Below are 26,011 nucleotides of genomic sequence, written 5' to 3' on the forward strand. Positions count from 1 at the left end.
GGGGATAACAATTGAATGTGAGATTTGGTTGGGGACACAAATACAAACCATGTCACCAGGCTCAGGAGCAAATCATAAGAGAAGCTAAAATTCAGAGAAGGTTGAATTCCTCAGTTCCAGTGAGTCTCCTACACCAAAACCAGGGTCCCAGTAAAGAGTGGGACCCTAAGACTTGGAAGAGAGATTACTGAGTAGATGCATTTGGGAACCTTGAACCCCAAGATCCTCCAGAAACTTCTGGACATGCAGAAGTGCTGCAATCCTCCTTTTAGAGGACAGCAGTCCCCCACCGCACCCTGCCCCAATTGAAGATCATGAAAGGAACTCAAATGAGGCATTGTCTGGGACAATGCCTACCCTTCTCAGGATCTGCCCCCTCCCTTCCCAGCAATTAGAACAATAACTATGGTCAAATTTCAACATGGGATAACGGGAGAAGTGCTTGACCTGCTGAGGGAGGAGAGGAATTATACACAAAAAGAGAGTCATTATATACACAAAAGGAGCTGCAGAACTTGGCTGACGTTTACCAGCAAAAACTGGAAGAGTATATCTGAGGATGCTGGATCTACAGGACAGATTACAAAACTGAATAGAGAAAAGTGTGTTAATATGGAGGTACTCTCCTGTGACACAGGATTCAGCACACTGGCAAGTGCCCCAGAGGCCAGTTTTGAAATGGTTTTAGGAAGGTAGAATAAAGCAGTGGTCCACACTAAATGAAGCATCAATACTAGAACTTAGTGGTAGACTATAGAGGAATAGATCAAAAAGCTTAGAGAAGTGAACATGTTAGGATGGATTTATTACATGAGAGAAGAAGACCGACCAGTTGACTATGTTCATTGGAGGGGCCCAGAGTATAGTTCACTTACCAAAACAATAAGGAATGTGATAGTGAAGGGACACCAGCATTATTGAAAAGCTTCAGCCGGGCGCGGTGGCTCACGCCTCTAATCCCAGCACTTTGGAAGGCCAAGGAGGGCAGATTATTTGAAGTCAGGAGTTGGAGACCAGCCTGGCCAACATGGTGAAACCCTGTCTCTACAACAAATAGAAAAATTAGCCGGGCATGGTGGCACATGCCTATAGTCCCAGCTACTTGTGAGGCTGAGGCAGGAGAATCACTTGAATCTGGGAGGCAGAGGTTGCAGGGAGCTGAGATTGCACCACTGCACTCCAGCCTGGGCAACAGTGAGATGCCGTCATAAATAAATAAATAAATAAATAAATAAATAAAAGCTTCATAGTCGGCTGGGCATGGTGACTCATGCTTGTAATCCCAGCATTTTGAGAGGCCAAGATGGGTGGATCCTTTGAGCCCAGGAGTTCAAGACCAGCCTGGGAAACATAGGGAGATCCCATCTCTACAAAAAGAAGAAAAAAAGAAAAAAGAAAAAAAAAAGAAAAGCTCCATAGTAGTAGCTGTCCTCTGTAAACCAGGGCTGATGATAGGAGATGCTCATACAGAACTGGGCTCCCTAGTGCTAATAGAGGTGATAGGATTCTGAAATAGGGGAAACTAGGTGACAACACTTAACCGTCAAAAGTGAATTGGTTATAAGTATAGGCAGCAAGGTTGGAATGACACCAAGGGATGCCTCCTGACTCACAGGGATTTAATGAGATGGCCCACAGAACATTGTGTTCCTAGGGGCAATTCAGAAAAACAGCCAGCAAGGGTATTACTACATATAAATATATAGATAAGCAGAAGTCTGAAGTCAGTTGCCCCAATGGAAAGTCACAGCTCCTTTTCTAACTTCCAGACCTAAGCCAGTTCTCAGACCCCAAGCCCATAAAATGAAAAAGAGGTCAGGTTCCCATGAGAAAGGGCCCTATAACAACATGGTAAGTATATTTAGTAGCGTTCTCCAGGCCTTCTCCAAAAGTGTCTATGACCATTTACTCAGATAGCTGGGGAAAGGGGAATACAGAGACTCTTTCAAGTCTACTGGACCCAGGAAATAAATAGACACTGATACCCAGGAGCCAAAGTGTTACTGTGGCCCACTTGTTAGGGAGAGGCTTATGGGGGTCAGGAAATAATTGGGATATTGGCCCAGGTTTGTCTCACAATGAGTCCAATAGTCATCTCCATGACTCCCAAATGAATCATCGGAATGAATACATTAGCAGTTAGCAGAATCCTTACCTCAGTTCTTTGCTCTATAGAGTGAGAGCTACTGTAATAGGAAAAGGCCTATGAAAGCCCCTGAAAGTCACCACCACCCCCAAAGAAAAACCTTTCAATGGCCAAAACAGTAAATAAAAACCAATATTACATCTGGGGGAAGGGAGAAATAGCAAAGATTAGTGTCACCCTCAAAATATTAAATAATGCAGGAGGCATGGTCCTCGTCATATCTTTCTTTAATTAATCAGTCTGGGGGCCGGGCACGGTGGCTCACACCTGTAATCCCAGCATTTTGGGAGCCCAAGGTGGGCCAATCACTTGAGGCCAGGAGTTTGAAACCAGTCTGGCCAACATAATGAAATCCTGCCTCTACTAAAAATACAAAAATTAGCCAGGCATGGTGGTGCATGCCTGTAGTTCCAGCTAGTCAGGAGGCTGAGGCAGGAGAATCACTTGAACTCGGGAGGTAGAGGTTGCAGTGAGCCAAGATCACACCGCTGCACTCCAGCCTGGGCAACAGAGCAAGACTCTGTCTCAAAAAAAAAATATATATATATATATATCAGTCTGCCACCTGCCCAGTAAACGTAATAGTCCCAATTGTATCTACTGAACTTGATGTAGTATCTTAACTAAAGCAAATTAACACACCTCTGGTAGATGGTATATGGCTATTGATTTGGACCAATGCATTTCTTTCATACGTGTCAGGAAGGAAAATCAGAAACTGGTTCTATTCACATGGAACAGACAGAAGTATATATTCCCAGTCTTACCCCAAGGCTGTTCTTTTTCCTGCTCTCTCTTATAACTTAACGGGACCTGAAGCAACTAAATACTTTATAGAACATCATATCGGTCCACTCTATTGATGGTATCATGTTAACCGGACCTGATGAGCAAGAAGCAGAAGTACCCTGGGTGTCCTAATAAGATGTACATTCTAGAAAGTAAAAGATAAACACTGCAAAGATACAGGGATGAGCTACATGAGTGAAGTTTTTAGGGATCCAGTGGTCTAGGGTCTAGGGAATGCTGGGACATTCACTCCAAAGTGATGGACAAATTATTGCACCTTTAACCTCCCACCTTTAAGAAAGAGTCCAAAGGTGGGACTCTGGGTAGGGAAGCAATATGTTCTACACTTAGAAATACTGTAATAACCCATTTATTGAGTGACATAGAAGGCTACTAGTTGTGAGTGGAGCCCTGGACAAGAAAGGCCTCTGTAGCAAGTCCAAGCTGCAGTAAATGCAATCGCACCACTTGGGTTATACGCTCCAAAAGATTCCTTGATATGAGACGTATCTGTGGTAGAAGAAAAATGTGGACTCCCTAAGAAGCCCAAATAGGAACCATGCGGTGCAGACCCTTAAGGTTCTGGAGCAAGGCCATGCCATCTAGAAGCAGAAAGCTATATACCATTTGAAAGGAGCTCCTGGTATGCTCCTGGGCCCTGGTAGAGATTGAGCACTTGCTCTTCAGACTTTTTTTTTTTTTTTTTTGAACCTGAGTCTCACTCTGTCACCCAGGCTGAAGTGCAATGGTGCGATCTCAGCTCACTGCAACCTCCGCCTCCCGGGTTCCAGTGATTCTCCTGCTTCAGCCTCCCCAGTAGCTGGGATTACAGGCATGGGCCACCACACCCAGCTAATTTTTGTATTTTTAGTAGAGATGGGGTTTTGCCATGTTGGCCAGGCTGTTCTCGAACTCCTGACCTCAGGTGATACACCCACCTCAGCCTCCCAAAGTGCTGGGGTTGCAGGCGTGAGCCACCGCACCTGGCCCAGATTCTTTTTTTTTTTTTTTTTTTTGAGTACTTGCCCTTTGGATATCAAATAACCGTGTTCCCAGTATTGCTTATCATGAGCTTGGGTCTGTCAGACCCACCCCATCATAAGGTTGGGCAGGCCCCAGCAGCAATTTATTGTAAGATAAAGTGGTACATCCAGCAGGATTGGGTGCTAGCAGGCCAAAAGACCCAAGTAAGCTACAGAAACAGGTGGTCCAGACACCTATGTCATCCACAACTGATGCACTGGTGCTTCTTCCTTAACTGACACCAATGGGCACATGGAAGGGGAAGTATTCCTTATGATCAGCTGGCATAGAAGGAAAAATCTCAAATTTAGCTCATTGATAGATCGGCTCAGTATTTGTGTACCAGCTGAAAATATGTAGCTACTGCCCTACAACCCCACTCAAGGGTGTCTCTGAAAGACAGTCAGCAGAGCTTTTGGTGGTACACTTGGTCATCCACTTTGTGTGGAAGAAGTGGCCCAAACTTATAATATATATATTGATTCATGGGAAACAGTGAATGGCTTGGCTGGTTGGTCAGGGGATTGGAAGGGAAAGATGGAAAGATTGGGATCAAGGAGGTCTGGGGAAAACGCATATGGGTGGAACTATGGGAATGGGTACAAAGTGTGAAGGGTTTTGTCTCTTCATTTTAACATTAATCAGAATGCGTTCGCTGCAGAAGAAGCACTAAATGACCAAGAGGACAGGATGATCTGGCCAGTAGATGTCAGCCAGTCTGTCCTCTGCCATCCCAGTGCTTGCACAATAGAGTAGCCACGGTGGCAAAGACGGAAGTTATGCATGCCCAACAACATTGGCTTCCTCTCACCAAGACTAATGTAGAGATGGCTGTGGCTGAATGTCTAATTTTCTAGCAACAAAAACCACACCAAGTCCCCAATATGGCACCATCCCTTGAGGATATCAACCAGTCATGTGGGGTCAAAATGATTACATTCAACCCCTTCCCTCTAAAAAGGTCAGTGGTTCATTATGACAGAGATTACCACATATGCTACATACAAATTTTGCCTTCACTGCCTGCAAGGACTCAGTCAGCACCACTACCTGAGATCATGATGTATCTGATCTACCAACATAGGATCTCTCCTAATGTCACCTCAGACCAAGAGATCCACTTTATGAAAACTGTGATGCAGCAGTGAACACACAACAATGAAATTCATTGGCCCTACAACATTGTGCACCATTCAGAGGCTGCTGGTGTAATAGAGTGATAGAAGGGCACTTTAGGGCCGGTTGCAGTGGCTCACACCTGTAATCAATCCCAGCACTTTGGGAGGCTGAGGCCGGCGGATCACGTGAGGTCAAGAGTTCGAGACCAGCCTGGCCAACATGGTGAAACCCTGTCTCCACTAAAAATATAAAAATTAGCCGGGCATGGTGGCGGGCGTCTGTAATCCCAGCTACTCAGGAAGTTGAGGCAGGAGAATCTCTTGAACCCGGGAGGCAGAGGTTGCAGTGAGCCAAGATCGTGCCATTACACTCCAGCCTGGGCTACAAGAGCAAAACTCTGTCTCAAAAAAAAAAAGGCACTTTAAAGGCACAGATGAAGCACCAGCTTTGAAACAATCCCTGTGAGGATGGGGCACTATCCTTCAAGATGCAGTATATGCAGACAGTCCCTGACTTATGATGGCTCCACTTAGAATTTTTTGACTTTATAAAGGTGCAAAAGTGATACACATTCAGTAGAAACTACACTTTGAATATTAAATTTTGATCTTTTCCTGGGGAAGTGATATGTAATATGATACTCTCTTGTGATGTTGGGCAGGGGCAGCAAGCTGCAGCTCCTACTCAGCCAGGCAATCACGAGGGTAAACAACCAATCCTCTACAGTGTACAATGTTGCCAGATGAGTTTGCACAACCGTAAGCTAATATAAGTGTTCTGAGCATGTTTAAGATAGGCTAGGCTAAGCGATAATGTTCACTAGGCTAGGTGTATTTAATGCATTTTTGACTAACAAAGTTGAGGAGCATCTGTACTCTAAACCAGGGATCAGCAAATTATGGACAACGTGCCAAATCCAGCCCACTGCCTGTTTTGATAAATATGACTTTATTGGAACATAGCCATGCTCATTTGTTTACATACTGTCTTTGGCTGCTTTCATGTTACAACATCAGAGTTGAGTAGTAGCAACAGAGACCATATGGACTGCAAAGTCTAAAATATTTACTGTCTGGCCCTTTATAGAAAAAGCTCACTGACTCTACCTCTAACTCAGAGATCATTATATAGTGCTCTGGCCCCAACAGGTAAAAATACATGGGTGTAAGAACCAAGACATGGAAGTAAGAGTGACCCTCTCACCATCACTCCTAATGAACTACTTGAGGGATTTATGCTTCCTGTCTCTACAACCTTAGGATCTATGCATCTAGAAGACCCAGTTCCCAGATGGGGATCACTTCCACAAAGAGACGTAGTAAGAGTCTGACTACACCTAAAGCTACACGTATTGGCTGGTCACTTGGGCTCCTTCTGCCAATAGATCAACAGGTATGAAAAAGAGTTACCATACTGACAGTGGGAATTGGCCCTAGATTATCATGAGGACGTAAAGTTGCTGCTATATAATATGAGCAGGGAAGAGTATGTTTGGCATTCATGTGACCAACTGGGGCATCTCTTGCTACTGTAATGCCCAGTTTTAGCCATGAATGGGCAAGTGAAGCAACCACAGACTTGATAAGGGCATGAAAACGGGCTCAGACCCACAGCAATGAGGGTATAGGTCACCCCATCAGGAAAGCCACCTAGACCAGCAGAGGAACAAAACAAGTTAGGGAAATCTAGAATGGGTGATGAAAGAAGGAAAAAAGAATATCAGTTAAAGTCTCAGGACCAATCAGAGCAGTCAAGGCTGTGGTTTGTTTAAATCTCCTCTTGCAAGTTTCCCAAAGGAATTCCCACCAACTAGAATCCTGGAAAAACCATGCCCAAATAGAGTGAATTTAATAGGAAGTAGCAAGTGGATCTGATTGGTCCAAGGAATGAACTATAGTAGACACTGTTGGTGCCTTTCATTGATCACCTTCATTAACTGGTGCATCCATCCCCCAGCTACATTGAGTGCTGTGGCTAACAGTTTACACCTTTAAACATGTCCAAATAATTACCCTTTGCTAAGGGGAGCCACCTCTTCTGAAGACAACTGGGAAATCCAAACACCTCCCACCCCCACCCCTCACCACCACCGCCAATAATGACCAATGACTGACTGATAGGCCTAACTCCCTTGCCTCCTAATGGAAGAACTCCTCAAGTTCCTCATTGCTGCATGAAACAACTCCTGACACATTACAGGCCATGACCACACACATTCCTCCCCTGTATCTTCCTACTCTCATTCTTTTACAGGTTTTTCCTAAAGAGCCCTCCCTCAATAAATCACATACACCTAAATGCCTGCCTCAGGCTCTGCTTCTGGGCCTTTCATGCAAAGGCAGAGCCATTTTCCTTAAGCCTACTGACCACAGCACATGCTCCCTGCAGGCAGGAATACCCCAAAGAAAGGGGATAAGTCACAGATGCCAAATTCTTAATCCCAAATCACAATTTAGCATGTCACTCCTCCTCCCATGAGGAGCAGCGAAGGGCATAGAAAAGCCTGGAGTGTTACCTGAATATGTGTCCCTTCACCTGAAAACTGGGTAAATTAGGAATAAGTAATCCCCCTTGTCTTGGGTTGGCTCCCCAGAAGCAGGCTCTGAGATGAGGATTCAAGTACATGCAGTTAATTTAAGGAAGTGCTCCCAGGAGACCTCAATAAGGAAATGGAGGAAGCAGGACAGGAAAGCGGAAGTAGCTAAGCAAATGTGTAATTTCAGGCAACATCCTATGGAGGGTTGCTTCCACATGATCCCACAGGAGAATGCCAAGTGTAAATTATGTCACAGGGTTTGTCCCTACTCAAGACAGAGGAATTAAACTTTCATACTTTCCCTCAATAACCTTCATTTGGTAAAGACTATCCAGAACTTGCAAGTGGAAAGGGGTGGGGTTGCAAAAATATGAATGTAAATTCTCAGGCATTGTCAGTTCTCTGCACATACAAGCAAAGCAGCTCCTTAAAACAGGCTTCCAAGAGAGCCAGAGAGGCAAAGGTACAGGCCTTTAGAAGTAAATATACACAGCTGGGCGTGGGGGCTCATGCCTGTAATCCCAGCGCTTTGAGAGGCTGAGGCAGCCAGATCACCTGAGGTCAGGAGTTTGAGACCAGCCTGGCCAACACAGAGTGAAACCCTGTCTCTACTAAAAATACAATAATTAGCCAGGCGTGGTGGCGTGTGCCTGTAATCCCAGCTACTTGAGAGGCTGAGGCAGGAGAATCACTTAAATCCGGAAGGCAGAGGTTGCAGTGAGCCGAGATTGTGTCACGGCACTCCAGCCTGGGTGACAAAGCAAGACTTTGTCTAAAAAGAAAAGGAAGTAAATAAACACAAAAGCCAGGGAAGGAGTTCAAGAAATTGTTAAAGGAATCTGAGAGGATCTGGGCAGAACAACAGTAATCAGTACAACCTCCTAACATTTAACAGTAGTTTTTTTTTCTTTTCAACTGTCTTTATACATATTTTACATATCATATAATTCACCCATTTCAAGTGTACAATTCACTGATTTTTAGTAAATTTACCAGGTTGTGTAACTATCATCATAAATCCACTTTAGAATATTTTTATAACCCCAATAAGATCCCATTTATTGTTACTCCTTTTCTCCATCATGAGGACCAAGCAACTACTTTCTTGTCTCTATGGAATCATACCATTTGTAGAATTTTGTGACTGGCTTCTTTCACTTAATATTATGTTTTCAAGGTCCATCTAGGTTGGAGCATTTATCAGCACTTCCTTGCTTGTTATGGCTGAATAATATTTCATTGTTTGAATATACCACATTTTGTTTATCCAGCCCTTAGTTGATGGACATTTGGGTTGTTTCCACTTTTTGGCTATCATGAATAATTCTGCTCTGAAAATTCTTGCACTAGTCTTTGTGTGTACAAGTGCTTTCATTCCCTTTGGGTATACACCTTGAAGAGGAATTACTGGGTCATATGGTAAATTTATATTTAACTTTTTAAGAAATTGCCAAACTGTTTTCCAAAGTGAGTATACCATGTACGTGCCCATCAGGAATTTATGAGGATTACCATTTCTCTGTATCTTTGTCAACAATTCTTTACTGTGTGCTTTTTTTTTTATTTCTGCAATTCTAGTGGGTATGCAATGATATCTCATTGTAGTTTTAATTTGCATTTCCATAACTAATGATATTGATCATATTTTCATGTTCAATGTTTTAAAAACAGCTTTCTTGAGGCATAATTTACATACCTTAAAATTCACTGGTGTAATTGCTCAATTCAACAATTTTTAGTAAATTTCCAGGGTTGTATGTACAACCATCACCACAATCTACCACAAAGTTTCCATCAACCAGAGGAGATCCCTAATGTTCATTTGCAGTTAATCTCCACTCCCTTAAGCCTAAGGAACAACTAATCTATTTTCTATCTATACACATTTGTCTGTTCTGGACATTTAATATAATACTGGCCAGGAGTGGTGGCTCATGCCTGTAATCCCAGCACTTTGTGAGGCCGAGGAGGGTGGATCACTTGCAGTCAGGAGTTCAAGACCAGCCTGGCCAACATGGTTAAACCCCATCTCTACTAAAAATACAAAAATTAGCCAGGCACGGTGGCACACACCTGTAGTCTCAGCTACTCGGGTGGCTAAAACACGAGAATCGCTTGAGCTCGGGAAGTGGAGGTTGCAGTGAACTGAGATTGTGCGACTACACTCCAGCCTAGGTGACAAAGTGAGACTCTGAAAAAAAAACAAACAAAACAAAAACAAAATGTCAGTTTATAGCACTGCTCAAGTCTTCAGAATGTTTGTTCTATCCATTACTGAGAGCAATAATGAAGTCTTGAACTGTTTCATTTCTGTCTTCAATTCTATTTTTCTTCTTGTATTTTGGGGCCCTGTGGTGAGTATGTGTACATGTTTATAATTATCGTTATAATTCATGTCTCTAATGAATTGACCTTTAGTCATTATATAATGTTCTAATTTCTCTCTAGTTACATTTCCTTGTGTATTAGTCTACTTTATCTGATATTAATATAACCATACCAGTAGTCTTATGTTTACTGTTTGCATGGTACATCTTTTTTCTTGTTTTTAGTTGTTTGTCTGTTTTTTTGAGACAGAGTCTCACTCTGTCACCCAGGCTGGAGTGCAAGAGCGTGATCTTGGCTCACTGCAAGTTCTGTCTCCTGGGTTCAAGTGATTCTCCTGCCTCAGCCTCCTGAGTAGCTGGTATTACAGGCACCTGCCACCACACCTGGCTAATTTTTGTATTTTTAGACGGGGTTTCACCATGCTGGTCAGGCTAGGCTCGAACTCCTGACCTCAAGTGATCTGCCTTCCTCAGCCTCCCAAAGTGCTGGGATTACAAGTATGAGCCAACATGCCCGGCCATCGTTTTTCATCCTCTTAATTTCAACCTACTTGTGTCTTTGAAATTAAAGTACATCTCATGTAGACAGCATATAGTTGGATCTTGGGATATTTTTCCCACTCTGACAATATCTTCCTTTGATTCAGTTGTTTAATCCATTCACATTTATTATTGGTATGACTGGATTTATGTTGGCCATTTTGATAATTGTTTCTATATGTCTCATCTTTTATGTTCATTTGTTCCTCTTTTACTTTCTTCTTTTGTATTAAACATATATTTTCTACTGTACCTTTTTAATTCCTTTGTTGAATGATTTCTCTATTTTGAGGGTTTGTTTTTTTAGTGGTTGCTCAATTCTTTTGTACTAACGTACATATTTACCATTTGTGGTACTCTTCAATTTTTTCTGTAGCTTCAAATTCTTTTTGGTGTCATTTACTTACTGTAATGTAGTTTCATCCCTATCTCCTTCTTTATGCTATTATCATCATATATATCACATCTTGGCTGGGCGCGGTGGCTCACGCATGTAATCCCAGTATTTTGGGAAGCCGAGGCAGGTGGATCACTTGAGGTCAGGAGTTTGAGACCAGCCTGACTAACATGATGAAACCCACCTCTACTAAAAATACAAAAATCAGCCGGGCGTGATGGTGCACACCTGTAATCCCAGCTACTCAGCTATTCAGGAGGCTGAGGCAGGAGGATTGCTTGAACTCGGGAGGCAGAGGTTGCAGTCAGCTGAGATCGTGCCACTGCACTCCAGCCTGGGCAACAGAGTGAGACTCCGTCTCAAAAAGTAAAAAATTAAAAAATTTTAAAAATCGTATATATCACATCTTTATATGTTAAAAGTCTAAGAATATGATTTTATAATTGCAGTTTTATGGAATCATTTTAAACATATTAAGAGAAGAAAAGATTAATTGTACACATACACATATAAGGAAATTCAAAAAGTTTGTGGGAAAAATGGAATTAAAAACAAAAATGTAAGGTCAGACGTGGAGGCTCATGCCTGTAATCCCAGCAGTGTGGGAGGCCGAGGCAGATGCATCACCTGAGGTCAGGAGTTCGAAACCAACCTGGCCAACATGGTGAAACTCCGTCTCTACTAAAAATGTAAAAATTAGCTGGGTGTGGTGGCGGGTACCTGTAATCCCAGCTACTTGGGAGGCTGAGGCAGGAGAATCGCTTGAACCCGGGAGGCGGAGGTTGCAGTGAGCCAAGATCGTGCCATTGCACTCCAGCCTGGGCAGTAAGAGTAAAACTCCATCTCAAAAAAAAAAAAAAAAGTAAATATAAACTTTATTTCTCAACATAAGCTCCATCAAGTTCAAGACACTTTGGTAAGGGATGATACCAGTCATTTAGTCCATCCCTAAAGAACTGAGGGTTCTGGGAATTTAACCATGTCTATGTTGTCTTTTTTATATTACTAGCTGAAGAAAAATGGGTGCCCTTTACAGATTCTTAAGATTAGGAAACAAAAAGAAGTCAGAAGGAACCAAATCAGGACTATAAGGCAGATGCCTAATTATTTTTCGTCAAAATTCTCACGAAATTGCCCTTATTTGATGACAATGATGAGCAGGAACATTGTTATTGTAAAGAAGGACTCTCTGGTGAAGCTTTCCCAGGTGTTTTTCTGCTAAAACTTCGGCTAACATTCTCAAGACATTCTCATAATAAGCAAATTTTATTGTTCTTTGGCCTTCCAGAAAGTCAACAAGCAAAATGCCTTGAGCATCTGGAAACACTGTTGCCATGACCTTTGTTCTTGACTACTGTGCTTTTGCTTTGACTGAACCACTCCAACTGTGGGTAGCCATTGCTTTGTGCTTTGCCTTCAGGATTGTACTGGTAAGGCAACGTTTCATATCCTGCTACAAGTCTTCAAAGAAGTGCTTCAAAATCTTGATCCCGCTTATTTAAGATTTCCTTTGAAAGCTCTGTTCTTGTCTGAAGCTGATCTGGCTACAATGGTATTGGCACCCATCAAGTAGAAAATTTGCTCAACTTTAGTTTTTCAGTCAGAATTGGGTGAGCGGAACCAACTGAAGGGTCTATGATGTTGGCTATTGGTTCTGTCGCTGATCATTGGTGATTATTAGGTACTCCTTCAATTAGGGCGTGAGCAAGATGAACTCATGCCTTAATTGAAAGAGCACCAACTGAAGGAGCAACTTTTCTCCTCACAAACTGATGTGGATGGTCTGCCACTGTGGGCTTCATCTTCAACATTGTCTCATCCCTTCTTAAAATGAGTTATCCGTGCTGGGCACAGTGGCTGACGCCTGCAATCCCAACACTTTGGCAGGCCGAGGCAGGCAGATCACTTGCAGAAGTTCAAGACCAGCCTGGGCATTATGGTGAAACTCTATCTCTACAAAAAATACAAAAATTAGCTGGGCATAGTGGTGCACACCTGTAGTCCCAGCTAATAGGGAGGCTGAGGTAGGAGGATCACTTGAGCCTGGGAGGTTGAGGCTTCAGTGAGCCATGAACATGCCACTGTACTCCAGTCTAGGTGACAGAGCAAGACCCTGTCTCAAAAAATAAAAAGGAAATGAGTTATCCATTTGTAAACTGCTGATTTCTTTGGAGCTTTGTCCCCACAAACTTTTCTAATGCATCAATGATTTCACCATTCTTCCACCCAAGCTTCACCATAATGTTTGTTCTAACTTCAAATTTGGCAGAAGTCATGTTGCTCTGATAGAGGCTATTTCCAAACTGATGTCTTATCCTTTTCATACCTCAAACTAGAGGTTGTTAAGGTATAACAAGTTAGTGCAAGTTTATTTGGATGCTAAAATTTTTGGAATCCATGTATAGTTTTTTCATAATATTGCAATTCCATGAACTTTTAGAAAACTCCGTGTGTGTGTGTGTGTGTGGAGATACATACACCTTACAAGGTTTATAATTGCCTACATAATTACTTTTACTTGTGCTTTTCATTTGTTTCTGTGGATTAGATTTAATCTCTAGTGTTCATTATTTTCTCCCTAAAGAACTTCTTTTGGCATTTCTTTTGGGTTTATTCTTCTAATTTCTTGTAAGGCAGTTATGCTAGCAACATATTTTATCATTTGTTTGGGAATTTATTTTGCCTTCAGTTTTGAAGAATACTTTTGCTGCATATAGATTCCTGCTTGAAAGATTTTTCTTTAAGCACTTGGAATATATCATCTTACTGCCTGCTGGCATCCATTGTTTCTGATGAGAGGCCAGGTGTTAATCTACATGTTTCTTACATGTGTAGATTCATGGAATCATCACCACAATCAAAATGTAGAATTGTTCCATCATGATAATGCTCCTTCATTCAGTCTCTATAGCCACATTCAGCCCCTCCATGCCCCACTCCTTGGCAACTATTGATCTGTTCCCCATCTCTATAATCTTGTTATTTTAAGAATGTTATTTAAATGAAATCATACATTATGCAACCTTTTGAGGTTGACTTTTTCACTCAGCATAATTCTCTGGAGATTTATCTAGGTATTTGCATGTATTGATAGTACATTCTTTTTTGCTGTGTAGTATTTCATGATATGGATATAGCACATTTTGTTTAACCATTCACCCATTGAAGTATGTTGGGGTTATTTGCAGTTTGGGCTAGTATAAAGAAAGCTGCTTTCAGCCAGGCACAGAGGCTCATGCCTGTACTCCCAGCACTTTTGAAAGCCAAGGTGGGCAGATCGATTTGAGGTCAGGAGTGAGACCAGCCTGGCCAATATGGCAAAACCCTGTCTCTACAAAAAATACAAAAATTAGCCAGGGGTGGTGGCAGCAGAGGTTGCAGTGAGTCAAGATCGCGCCACTGCACTCCAGCCTCCTGGGTGACAGAGCTACACTCTGTCAAGGAAGGGAGGGAGGGAGGGAGGGAGGGAGGGAGGGAGGGAGGGAGGGAGGGAGGGAGGGAGGGAGGGAGGGAGGGAGGGAGGGAGGGAGGGAGGGAGGAAGGAAGGAAGGAAGGAAGGAAGGAAGGAAGGAAGGAAGGAAGGAAGGAAGGAAGGAAGGAAGGAAGGAAGGAAGGAAGCTGCTTGAGGGAGGGAGGGAGGAAGGAAGGAAGGAAGGAAGGAAGGAAGGAAGGAAGCTGCTTTCAACATTCACATACAGGTTTATGAACCTAAGTTTTCATTTCTCTAGGATAAGTGCCCAAGAGTGCACTTGCCGTATCATACAGTAAGTGAGGTATAATTTTTTAAGAAACTACAAAAATATTCTCCAGAGTGGCTATACCACTTTTACATTGTTACCAGCAATGTATGAGTGATCCAGCTTGGTAAGTCCTTACCAGCATATGGTGTTGATATGGTTTGGCTCTGTGTCTCACCCAAATCTCATCTCGAATTGTAATCTACATAATCCCCACGTGTTGAGGGAGGGACCTGGTGGGAGGTGATTGGATCATGGGGGCATTTCCCCCATGCTGTTCTCACAATAGTGAGTTCTCATGAGATCTGATGGTTTTATAAGTGTTTGACAGTTCCTTCTCACATACTGTCTCACCTGCCACCACGTAAAATGTGCCTGCTTCCCCTTACACCATGATTGTAAGTTTCCTGCGGACTCCGGAGCCATGCAGAACTGTGAGTCAACTAAACCCCTTTCCTTTATAAATTACCCAGTCTCAGATAGTATCTTTATAGCAGTGTGAGAATGGAATAATACAGGTTGTCACTTTTTTTTAATGTTAGCCAACCTGATAGTTATATAGTGATATCTCACTACAGTTTTAATTTTCATTTCTGTAATGGCTAATGATGTTGGCCATCTTATTATGTGCTTACTTACCATCCGTTGTCCTTTTCAGTGAATGTCTGTTCATATCTTTAGCTCAATTTCTTTTCTTTTTTTTTTTTTTTTGAGACCAAGTCTCGCTCTGTCGCCCAGGCTGGAATGCAGTGGCAAGATCTCGGCTCACTGCAACCTCCACCTCCCAGGTTCAAGCGATTCTCCTGCCTCAGCCTCCCGAGTAGCTGAGATTACGGGTACCTGCCACCACGTCCGGCTGATTTTTGTATTTTTAATAGAGACAGGGTTTCACCATGTTGGCCAGACTGGTCTCGAACTCCTGACCTCAGGTGATTCACCCACCTCGGCCTCCCAAAGTACTGGGATTACAGGTGTGAGCCACCACACCCAGCCCTCTTTAGCTCAATTTCTAATTGAAATGCTTGTTTTTTTAACTGTTGAATTTTGAGAGCTCTTTATATATTATAGATCCAGGGCTTTTGTCAGATATGTGGTTTGCAAATATTTTCTCAGTCTTGGCCTAGTCTTTTTATCCTCTTAACAGGGTCTTTTGCAGATCAAAATTTTTTTATTTTGATGAAGTTCAATTTATCCATTTTGTTTCCTTTGTGGATTGCACTTTGGTGTCAAATCCAAAAACTCTTCACCTGTCTTTAGGTCCAACAGATTTTGTCATACTTTTTTTCCCAAAAGTTTTGTAATTTTACACTTAATATTTAAATATGAGATCCATTTGGAATTAATTTTGTATAAGTCATGAGGTTTAGGTTAAGATTAGCTTTTTTTATTTTTAACCTAGATGTCCAATTGTTCTAGCACTGTTTGTTAAAAATGCTATTCTTCCTCCCTTGAGTTACTTTTATGCCATTGTCAAAAATCTTTTAGGCAGCTAGGCGTGGTGGCTCATGCCTGTAATCCCAGCACTTTGGGAGGCTGAGGCAGGCGGATCCCTTGAGGTCAGGAGTCCAAGACCAGCCTGGCCCACATGGCAAAACCCCATCTCTACTAAAAAACAAGCCAGGTGTGGTGGTGCATGCCTGTAGTCCCAGCTACTCGGGGGGCTGAGGCAGAAGAATCACTTGAACCCGGGAGGCGGAGGTTGCAGTGAGCCAAGATCATGCCATTGCGCTCCATCCTAGGCAACAAGAGCGAAAAACTCTGCCTCAAAAACAAAAAACAACAAATGTCTTAGGCATATTTGTGTGGGTCTATTTCTGGGTTGTCTATTCTGTCCTGTTAATCTTTATGGCTGGCTACCCCTCAACCAATACCACATTGTCCAGATTATAGGATTTATGTATTAGCCTTTAACATCAAGTAGAGTAATTTCTCCTACTTTATTCTTTCTCAAATTTGTTTTAAGTATTTTAGAGACTGTTCCTTTTCATGAAAAATTCTGAATAATCTTGTATATGCTTTCTGCATTAATCAATATAATATTATTTTCTTTTTGGTGGGGGGCTGATGGGAGGGCTTGGGGAACAGGGTCTCACTCTGTCGCCCAGGTTGGAGTGCAGTGGCGCAATCTTGGCTCACTGCAACCTCCGCCTCCTAGGCTCAAGCGATCCTCCCATGTCAGCCTCCCAAGTAGCTGGGACTATAGGTGTGTGCCACCATGCCCGGCCAATTTTTGTGTTTTTGGTAGAGACAGGGTTTCACCATGTTGGCCAGGCTGGTCTCAAACTCCTGACCTCAAATGATCTGCCCACCTCGGCCTCCCAAAGTGCTGGGATTACAGGTGTAAGCCATCGCATCCAGCCTATTTTCTTCCTTAGTCTATTGATATGGTGGACTACATTAATTGATCTTTGAATATTGAGCCAGTCTTGCATTACTGGTTTAAATCTCTTAACCTGTTTTAGTCAAGGTTCCCCAGAAAGAACCAATGGAATATACATAGAAAGAGATATATGAGAAGGGATTTATTAGGGGAATTGGCTCACTCAATTATGGAAGCTGAGAAGTCCTACAATAGGCCATCTGTAAGTCTGAGAACCAGGAAAGCCAGTGGCATGGCTCAGTTCCAGTTCAAAGACCTCCAACCCAGGGAAGCTGATGGTGTAATGCTCAGCCTGAGGCTCAAGGCCCCAGAGCCCAGGGGGCTGCTGGTGTGAGTCCCAAAGGCCAGAGAAACAACTGGATTTCTTAAATCTAAGGGCAGGAGAAGAAGGGTGACCTGGCTCCAGAAGAAAGAGCAAGAATTTTTTTCTTCCCCCAACCTTGTGTTACACCCAGGCTCACAGCTGACTGAACGGTGCTCACCAACATGAGGGCAAATCTTGTCCATTCAGTTCACCAACTCAAATGCCAATCTCCTCTGGAAACACCGTCACAGACACACCTGGAGCAGCCAAATCATTCTAATCAAATGCCAAACTACCTGAGTTTCCCTTTAAGCAGAAGAGGGATGGGCTCGGTGCTTAATGAAACATTAAGAATAATGAATTATTTACCAGTTTTCCAGAATTCCTTAACCAGTCGACACCCAAAATCAATCATCACAGTTGTGGTATATAATTTGTGTGTTGCTGCATTTGAGATACACACACACACACACACACACACACACACACACACACACACACACACACATATATATATATTTGAGACAGTCTGGCTTTGTCACCCAGGCTGGAGTACAGTGGCATGATCACGGCTCACTGTAACCTCCACCTCCCAGGTTTAAGCGATTCTCCTGCCTCAGCCTACTAAGTAGCTGGGATTACAGGCGTGCACCACCACTCCCAGCTAACTTTTGTATTTTTAGTAGAGACAGAGTTTCCCCATGTTGGCCAGGCTGGTCTCGAACTCCCAGCCTCAAGCAATTTGGCTGCCTTGGCCTCCCAAAGTGCTGGGGTTACAGGTGTGAGCCACTGGGCCCAGCCTGATTTGCTAATATTTTATTAAGGATTTTTGTTTCCACATTTATTATGAGAGACATTAGTTTATAGTTTTTGCTTTTGTGCTCTCTTCAGTTTTGGGATCACAGTAATAGTGGCCTCATAAAATGAGCTAGGAAGTGTTCCATCCTCTTCTATTTCTGGGGGGAGATTGTGTAATACTGATGTTAATTCTTTAAATGTTTGGGATGATTCTTCAGTGAACAAAGTGATATAAGCACACAGATTTCTTTTTTAGAAGCCTTTTAGTTATGAATTCATTTTCTTTAATGGTTAAAGGACTATTCTGATGATTTGGGGTTTTTTGTTGTTGTTGTTGCTTTTTTTCTTTTTTTTTTTTTTTTGAGATGGAGTTTCACTCTTGTTCCCCAGGCTGGAGTGCAATGGCGCCATCTCGGCTCACTGCAACCTCCGCCTTCCGGGTTCAAGCGATTCTCCTGCCTCAGCCTCCCGAGTAGCTGGGATTACAGGCATGCACCACCACGCCCGGCTAATTTTGTATTTTAGGTAGGTAGAGATGGGGTTTCTCCATGTTGGTCATGGATGGTCTCGAACTCCCGACCTCAGGTGATCTGCCCGCCTCAGCCTTCCAAAGTGCTGGGATTACAGGCACGAGCCACCGCGCCCAGCCGTTGTTGTTTTCAAACTACTGTGCTCAAGTGATCCTCCCCTCAGCCTCCCAAAGTGTTGGAATTACAGGCATGAGCCACTGCGCCTGGCTCATTTGTTTTATCTTGATTTAGTTTGGGTATCTGCATGGTTTTGGAAAAACTGACCAGTTTCTTCTAAGTTGTCAAGTTTATGAGTGTCAAGTTGGTCCTAATATTTTCTTTTTCATTTTTTTAACAACTATAGACTCTGTAGTGATATCACTGTTTGAATCCTGATAGTGGTACTTACGTTGTCTCTCCTTTTATCTTTGTCAGTCTTGCTACAGGTTTATCAATTTTATTTTCATTTTTTAAGAATAACTAGTTTTAGGGAGGCGGAGGTTGTAGTGAGCCGAGATCGCACCACTGCACTCCAGCTTGATGACAGAGCAAGACTCTGTCTCAAAAAAAAAAAAAAAAAAAAAGAATAACCAGGTTTTTTGCAACATAGATTTTAACATTTTTAATTTTGTTATTGATACATAATAGTTGTACTTATTTATTGGATACATGTGATATTTTTATATGTGTACAATGTATGATAATCATATCAGGGTAATTGAGGTATCCATCAGCTCAAGCCTTTGAACTTTCCAAATTCCACTCTTTCAGTTATTTCAAAATATACAATAAATTAGAGATAACTATAGTTGCCCTATCATGCTAGTGAACATTAGATCTTATTCCTTGTATCTAACTGTATTTCTACCATTAACCATCACTTTTTATCCTCTCCTCCCACTACTCTTCCCAGCCTCTGGTAACCATCATTCTACTCTCTATCTTCACGAGTTCAATGTTTTTTTTTTAGCTCTCAAATATGAGTAATAACATGCAATATTTGTCTTTCTGTACCTGGCTTATCTTGCTTAACATAATATCTTCCAGCTCCATCCATGCTGTTACAAATGACAAGATTTTCTTCTTTATTTATGGATGAATTTCATTGTGTATATGTACCACATTTTAGAAGAACAAATTTTTGTTTTATTGGTTTCTCTATTGTTTTCCTGTTTTCAAGTGATTTTTTTTTTTTTTTTTTTTTTTGAGATGGAGTCTCACTCTGTGGCCCAGGCTGGAATGCAGTGGCTCAATCTCGGCTCACTGCAATCTCCGGCTCCCGGGTTCGAGCTATTCTCCTGCCTCGGCCTCCCAAATAGCTGGGATTACAGGCATGTGCCACCACGCCCAGCTAATTTTTGTATTTTTAGTAGAGACGGTGTTTCACCATGTAGGCCAGGCTAGTCTCAAACTCCCGACCTCAAGTGATCCTCCCACCTCGGCCTCCCAAAGTGCTGGGATTACAGGCATGAGCCACCACGCTCGGCCTCAGTGATTTCTCTTCTTGCACTGTTTCTTCTGCTTTCTTTGGTTTATTTTTTAACTTTTTTTTAGTAGAGATAGGGTCCCACTAGTTGTCTGGGCTGGTCTTGAACTCCTGGGATCAAGCAATCCTCCCGCCCCAGCCTCCCCAAGTGCTGGGATTACAGGCATAAGCCATTGCGTCCAGTCCTTTGGTTTCATTTGCTTTTCTTTTTCTAGTTGCTTGAATCAGGAACTTAGATTATTAATTTAGATTATTAATTTGAGATCTTTCCTTTTTTCTAATATAAGCATCATTTAGTATTATAAATTTCTCTTTCATGAAATTGTAAAATGGTATAGCCACTTTGGAAAATAGTTTTGTATTTCCTCAAAATGGTAAACAATGAGTTAGTTACCTTAGGACCCAGCAATTCTACTCTGAGGTATATACCCCGAAGAACTGAAAACACAGGGGTTCTTACCAAAACCTGCTCAGGAATGTTCACAGCAGCATTATTCATCATAGACAAAAAGTATAACTCCCAAATATCTATCAACTGATGAATGGACAAAGCAAATGTGATACATTCATACAATGTAATATTATTTGACCAAGAGATGAAGTACTGATGTGTACCTCAATGTGCATGAACTTCGAAAACATTCTAAGAAGCCAGTCATGAAAGACTAAATATTGTATGATTCAATTTATATGCAAGTACAGAATAGGAAAATTCATAGAAACAGAAAGTAGTTATTTCTGGGCCCAGGGACAGAAAGGAATAGAAAGTGACTAAGAGTAAGTATGGGGTTTCTTTTTAGGGTGATAGAAATTTTTTTTTTTTTTGAAACAAGGTCTCACTGTCAAGCAGACTGACGTACAGTGGGTGTGATCATAGCTCACTGCAGCCTTAACCTCCTGGGCTCGAGCAATCCTCTTGCCTCAGCCTCCCAAGTAGCATGGACTACAGGCACGTGCTACCTACCATGCCTGGCTAAAATATCTTAAGTTAGATAGTGGTGACGGTTGCACAACTCTGTAAATATGCTTTAAAAAGAAAAAAAAACCCAAAACATTGAATTGCACACTATAAAACGTAAATTAAGCCGGGTGCAGTGGTTCATGCCTATAATCCCACCACTTTGGGATGCCAAGGCAAGAGGATCACATAAGCCCAGGAGCTCCAGACTGGCCTGAGCAGCGAGACCCCATCTCTACAAAAATAAAATTAGCCAGGCGTGGTGGTATGTATTTCTATTACTGATTTCCAGTTTGGTTCCATTACAGTCAGAGGACATATTGTGTGTGGTAGGCAGAATAATGGCCACCCAAAGATGTCTACATCTTAATCTTTGGAACCTGTATATATCTTATGATACATGGCAAAGAGGAATTAAGATTGCAGATGAAATTAACGATGCTAATCAGTTTACTAAAAATAGGAGATTGCCCTGGTTTATCCACATGGGCCCAATCTAATCATAAAAGTGGAAGAGGTGCCAGGCAAGGTGGCTCACGCCTGTAATCCCAGCACTTTGGGAGGCCAAGGTGGGTGGATTACCTGAGGTCAGGAGTTTGAGACCAGCCTGAGCAACATGGCGAAACCCCATCTCTACTAAAAATACAAAATTAGCAGGGCGTGGTGGCGCATGCCTGTAATCAGAGCTACTTGGGAGGCTGAGACAGGAGAATCGCTTGAACCCGGGAGGTGGAGGTTGCAATGAGCCAAGATCACGCCACTGCACCCCAGCCTGGGCAACAGGAGCGAAACTGGGTCTAAAAAAAAAAAAAGTGGAAGAGGGAAGCAAAAAAAAGAGTTGCAGCATGACAAGGATTTAATCTGCCATTGCTGACTTTGAAGATGAAGGAAGCGAGACACAAGCCAAGGAATCTGTTAGCCTCTAAAAGCTGGGAACATCTTCAGTTTATAGTCTACAAGTAAATATGGACTTCATTCCTACAACCACAAGGAATTGAAGTATGTCAACAACTGAGTAAGGAAATGGATTCTCCCTTAGAGCCTATAGAAAGGAATGCAGCCGGCCAGGCACAGTAGCTCATGCCTGTAATCCCAGAACTTTGGGAGACTGAGGCAGGTGGATCACCTGAGGTTAGGAGTTCGAGACCAGCCTGACCAACATGGAGAAACCCCATCTCTACTAAAAATACAAAATTAGCTGGGCATGGTGGGGCATGCCCATAATCCCAGCTACTCCGGAGGCTGAGGCAGGAGAATCGCTTGAACCCGGGAGGCAGAGGTTGTGGTGAGCCGAGATCGCACCATTGCACTCCAGTCTGGGCAAGAAGAGCAAAACTCCATCTCAAAAAAAAGAGAAAGGAATGCAGCTCTTCTGGTGCCTTGATTTTAACCTGAGACCCATGTCAGACACCTGACTTACAGAAATGTAAGATATTTGTAATTATCTAAACCACTAAATATGTGGTAATTTGTTATAGCAGCAACAGAAAATGAATATGCTCTGAGTTGAATTTTTCTTTAATTGAGTTTTATGACCCAGGATATGGTTCTATCTTGGTGAATAGTTTATGGACACTTGAAAGTAACGTGTATTCTGTTGTTGGGTAAAGTGTTCCATAAATGTCAATTGGATCCTCTTAGTTGATGACATTCTTCAGTTCTTCTATATCTTTGCTGATTATATTTACAGTAGTCTGTCAATACTGGGTGTGGATACTGAAATCCCCATCTACAATTATGGATTTTTAAATTTCTTCTTAATTCTATCAGTTTTTATTTATGTAGCTTAAGCTTTGTTGTTTGGTGCATACAAAAGTAAGGATCATTATGTCTTCTTTAGATTGATCCTTTCATCAATAAATAATGCCCCTCTTTATCCCTAGTAATTTTCTTTGCTTTGAAGTCTACTGCATCTGATATTAATACACTCCTGATTATTTCATTAGTATATTAATACTTCTATGACACATCTTTTTCTATCCTTTTACTTTCAACTTACCTATGTCAACCATGTTTTGAAGTCAGCTTACTGTACATAGCACATAGTTGGATTACATTCTGTATTTACTCTTCCAATTTGTATTATAATTAGTGTATTCAGATCATTAAAATTCATAATAATTATTGATGTGTTAGGGCTTATGTTTGCCATTTATTTTTTTTTCTGTCCCTTCTGTTTCTCAGTTTCTCATTCCTGTTTTTCTTTACTTTCTTTCATTTTTTTTTTTTTTTTTTTGAGACAGAGTCTTGCTGTGTTGCCCAGACTGGAGTGCAATGGCGCCATCTCGGCTCACTGCAACCTCCACCTCCCAGGTTCAACTGAATCTCCTGCCTCAGCCTCCCGAGTAGCTGGGATTACAGGCATGAGCTACCATGCCCGGCTAATTTTTGTAGTTTTAGTACAGATGGGGTTTCACCATACTGGCCAGGCTGGTCTCGAACTCCTGACCTCAGGTGATTCGCCCGCCTCAGCCTCCCAAAGTGCTGGGATTACAGGCGTGAGCCACCGCGCCCGGCCTCATGTGAGTTTCTTAAACATTCTGTAGAATTATATCTTGAATTAGCTATAGTATTTTTGAACATATCACTTTGTATAGGCTTAGTGGTCACTCTATCACAATATAAATATATAACTAGTCACAGTCTAGTGATATCAACAATTTATACAATTTATATTTTGAATGAAGTGCAGAAACTTTGCTTCCATTTAGGTCTCTTTACCCTCCCCACTCCTAAAACATATTTATGTATTACATCTATTTAAAAATATAATTATATGCAAAGTGTATGTAGTGACAATGTACATTTCCTCTACAAACACTGAGTACCATATCAGATGATATGACTTTGGTTCAACCACCACATATTTCTAAAACTGTTGAAGATAGTCTATTATTCTTATTCCTACTTTTACCTATTCCATTGTTCTTTTTTCTTTTTGAAGTTCCATGTCTTCTGTTATAATTTCCTTTGTTTGGAGAACTTCCATCAGCCATTCTTTGAGGGTAGGTCTGCTAGCATCAAATTCTCTGTTTTCTTTGTGTAAAAATGTCTTTATTTCTCCTTCATTCCTCAAGGATATCGTCACCAGAGATAGAATTTGTAATTGATAGTTATCTTCTTGAGATAACTTGAAAAATATTGTGCCACTGCCTTCTGACCTCCATTGTTTCAGGTGAAAAATTTGCTGCCATTCAAATTGGTGTTCCCCTATATACAACACATCATTTCTCTGTAGCCACTTTCAAGACTTTTCCTTTTAGTTTTCAAAAGTTTCATTAAGATGTGTCTTAGCAGGTCAGGCACGGTGGCTCATGCCTGTAATCCCAGCACTTTGGGAGGCCGAGGCGGGGGGATTACCTGAGGTCAGGAGTTCAAGACCAGCCTGGCCAGCACGGTGAATCCCCATCTCTACTAAAAATACAAAAATTAGCTGGGTGTGATGGTAGGTGCCTGTAATCCCAGCTACTCGGGAGGCTGAGGCAGGAGAATCACTTGAAACCGGGAGGCGGAGGTTGCAGTGAGCCGAGATTACGCCACTGCACTCCAGCCTGGGCGACAGAGTGAGACTCCTCTTAAAAAAAAAAAAAAAAAAAGTATCTTAGCATGTATTTCTTTGAGTTTATCCTCTTTGGCATTCATTTGCAACTTCTTGAATCTGTAAGTTTATACCTTTCACGAAATTTAGGAAAATTTCAGCCTTACTTCAACCAATATATTTTCAACCCCACATTTTCTCTCACTTCTTATTCTGTAACTCTTGCGATATGTGTTATTTACTTCTTTTGTTATTGTCCCACAGGTCTCTGGGGCTCTATTCAGTGGCGTGATCTCGGCTCACTGCAAGCTCTGCCTCCCAGGTTCACGCCATTCTCCTGCCTCAGCCTCCCTAGTAGCTGGGACTACAGGTGCCCACCACCACACCCGGCTAATTTTTTTGTATTTTTTGTAGAGATGGGGTTTCACCATGTTAGCCAGGATGGTCTCGATCTCCTGACCTCATGATCCGCCCACCTCGGCCTCCCAAAGTGCTGGGATTACAGGTGGGAGCCACCACGCCCAGCCCCACCTTTTTTTTTCTGTGCACCTCTTCCCTTTCTTTCCTTTCTCTACCTTTCATTGGCCTCCCCTTCTCCAATTTTCCATCTGTTCTCTTCTCATCTTTTTTTTTTTTTTTTTTTGAGATGGAGTCTCACTCTGTCACCCAGGCTGGAGTGCAGTGGCGTGATCTTGGCTCACTGCAACCTCTGCCTCCCAGGTTCAAGCCATTCTCCCGCCTCAGCCTCATGAGTAGCTGGGATTACAGGCACCTGCCACCACACCCAGCTAATTTTTATATTTTTGGTAGAGACGGGGTTTCACCATATTGGCCAGGCCAGTCTCAAACTCCTGACCTCGTGATTCGCCCACCTTGGCCTCCCAAAGTTCTGGGATTACAGGTGTGAGCCACCACACCCTGCCTAGAGTAGTCTTTACTCTAGGAGGTGGTTCTTTCCCCTAAGGTGTGGTTTTTCAATTGAATGCCTATGATGTTAAAAAGTTCTCTCCACTCTGGCTAGGTCAGAACCTCATATTTCTCAGCACTGTGCAACCTCTAGTATCTCCATTCTTTTTTTTTTTTTTTTTTTTTTTGAGACAGAGTCTTGCTCTGTCACCCAGGCTGGAGTGCAATGATGCAATGTTGGCTCACTGCAACCTCTACCTCCCAGGTTCAAACCATTCTCCTGCCTCAGCCTCTCAAGTAGCTTTTACTACAGGCATGTGCCACCATACCCAGCTAATTTCTGTATTTTCAGTAGAGATGGGGTTTCACCATGTTGGCCAGGCTGGTCTCAAACTCCTGACTTCAACTGATCCACCCACCTCGGCCTCCCAAAATGCTGGGATTACAGGCATGAGCCACTGCACCCGGCCTTCTCCATTCTTCTTTCAACCTCATAGCAGCTGCTCTTTTCTAGGCCT

At 42.3% G+C, this 26,011-nt stretch overlaps 1 pseudogene; it reads right to left on the minus strand.

Moving 5' to 3' along the window:
- LOC100986185 (GTP-binding nuclear protein Ran-like) overlaps positions 1-25,972 on the minus strand; it is a 40,182-nt pseudogene extending 14,210 nt beyond the window's left edge.
- Positions 25,973-26,011: the final 39 nt, after the last annotated feature.

Source organism: Pan paniscus, chromosome X, assembly GCF_029289425.2.
Source record: "Pan paniscus chromosome X, NHGRI_mPanPan1-v2.0_pri, whole genome shotgun sequence".
Classification (NCBI taxonomy): Eukaryota; Metazoa; Chordata; class Mammalia; order Primates; family Hominidae; genus Pan; species Pan paniscus.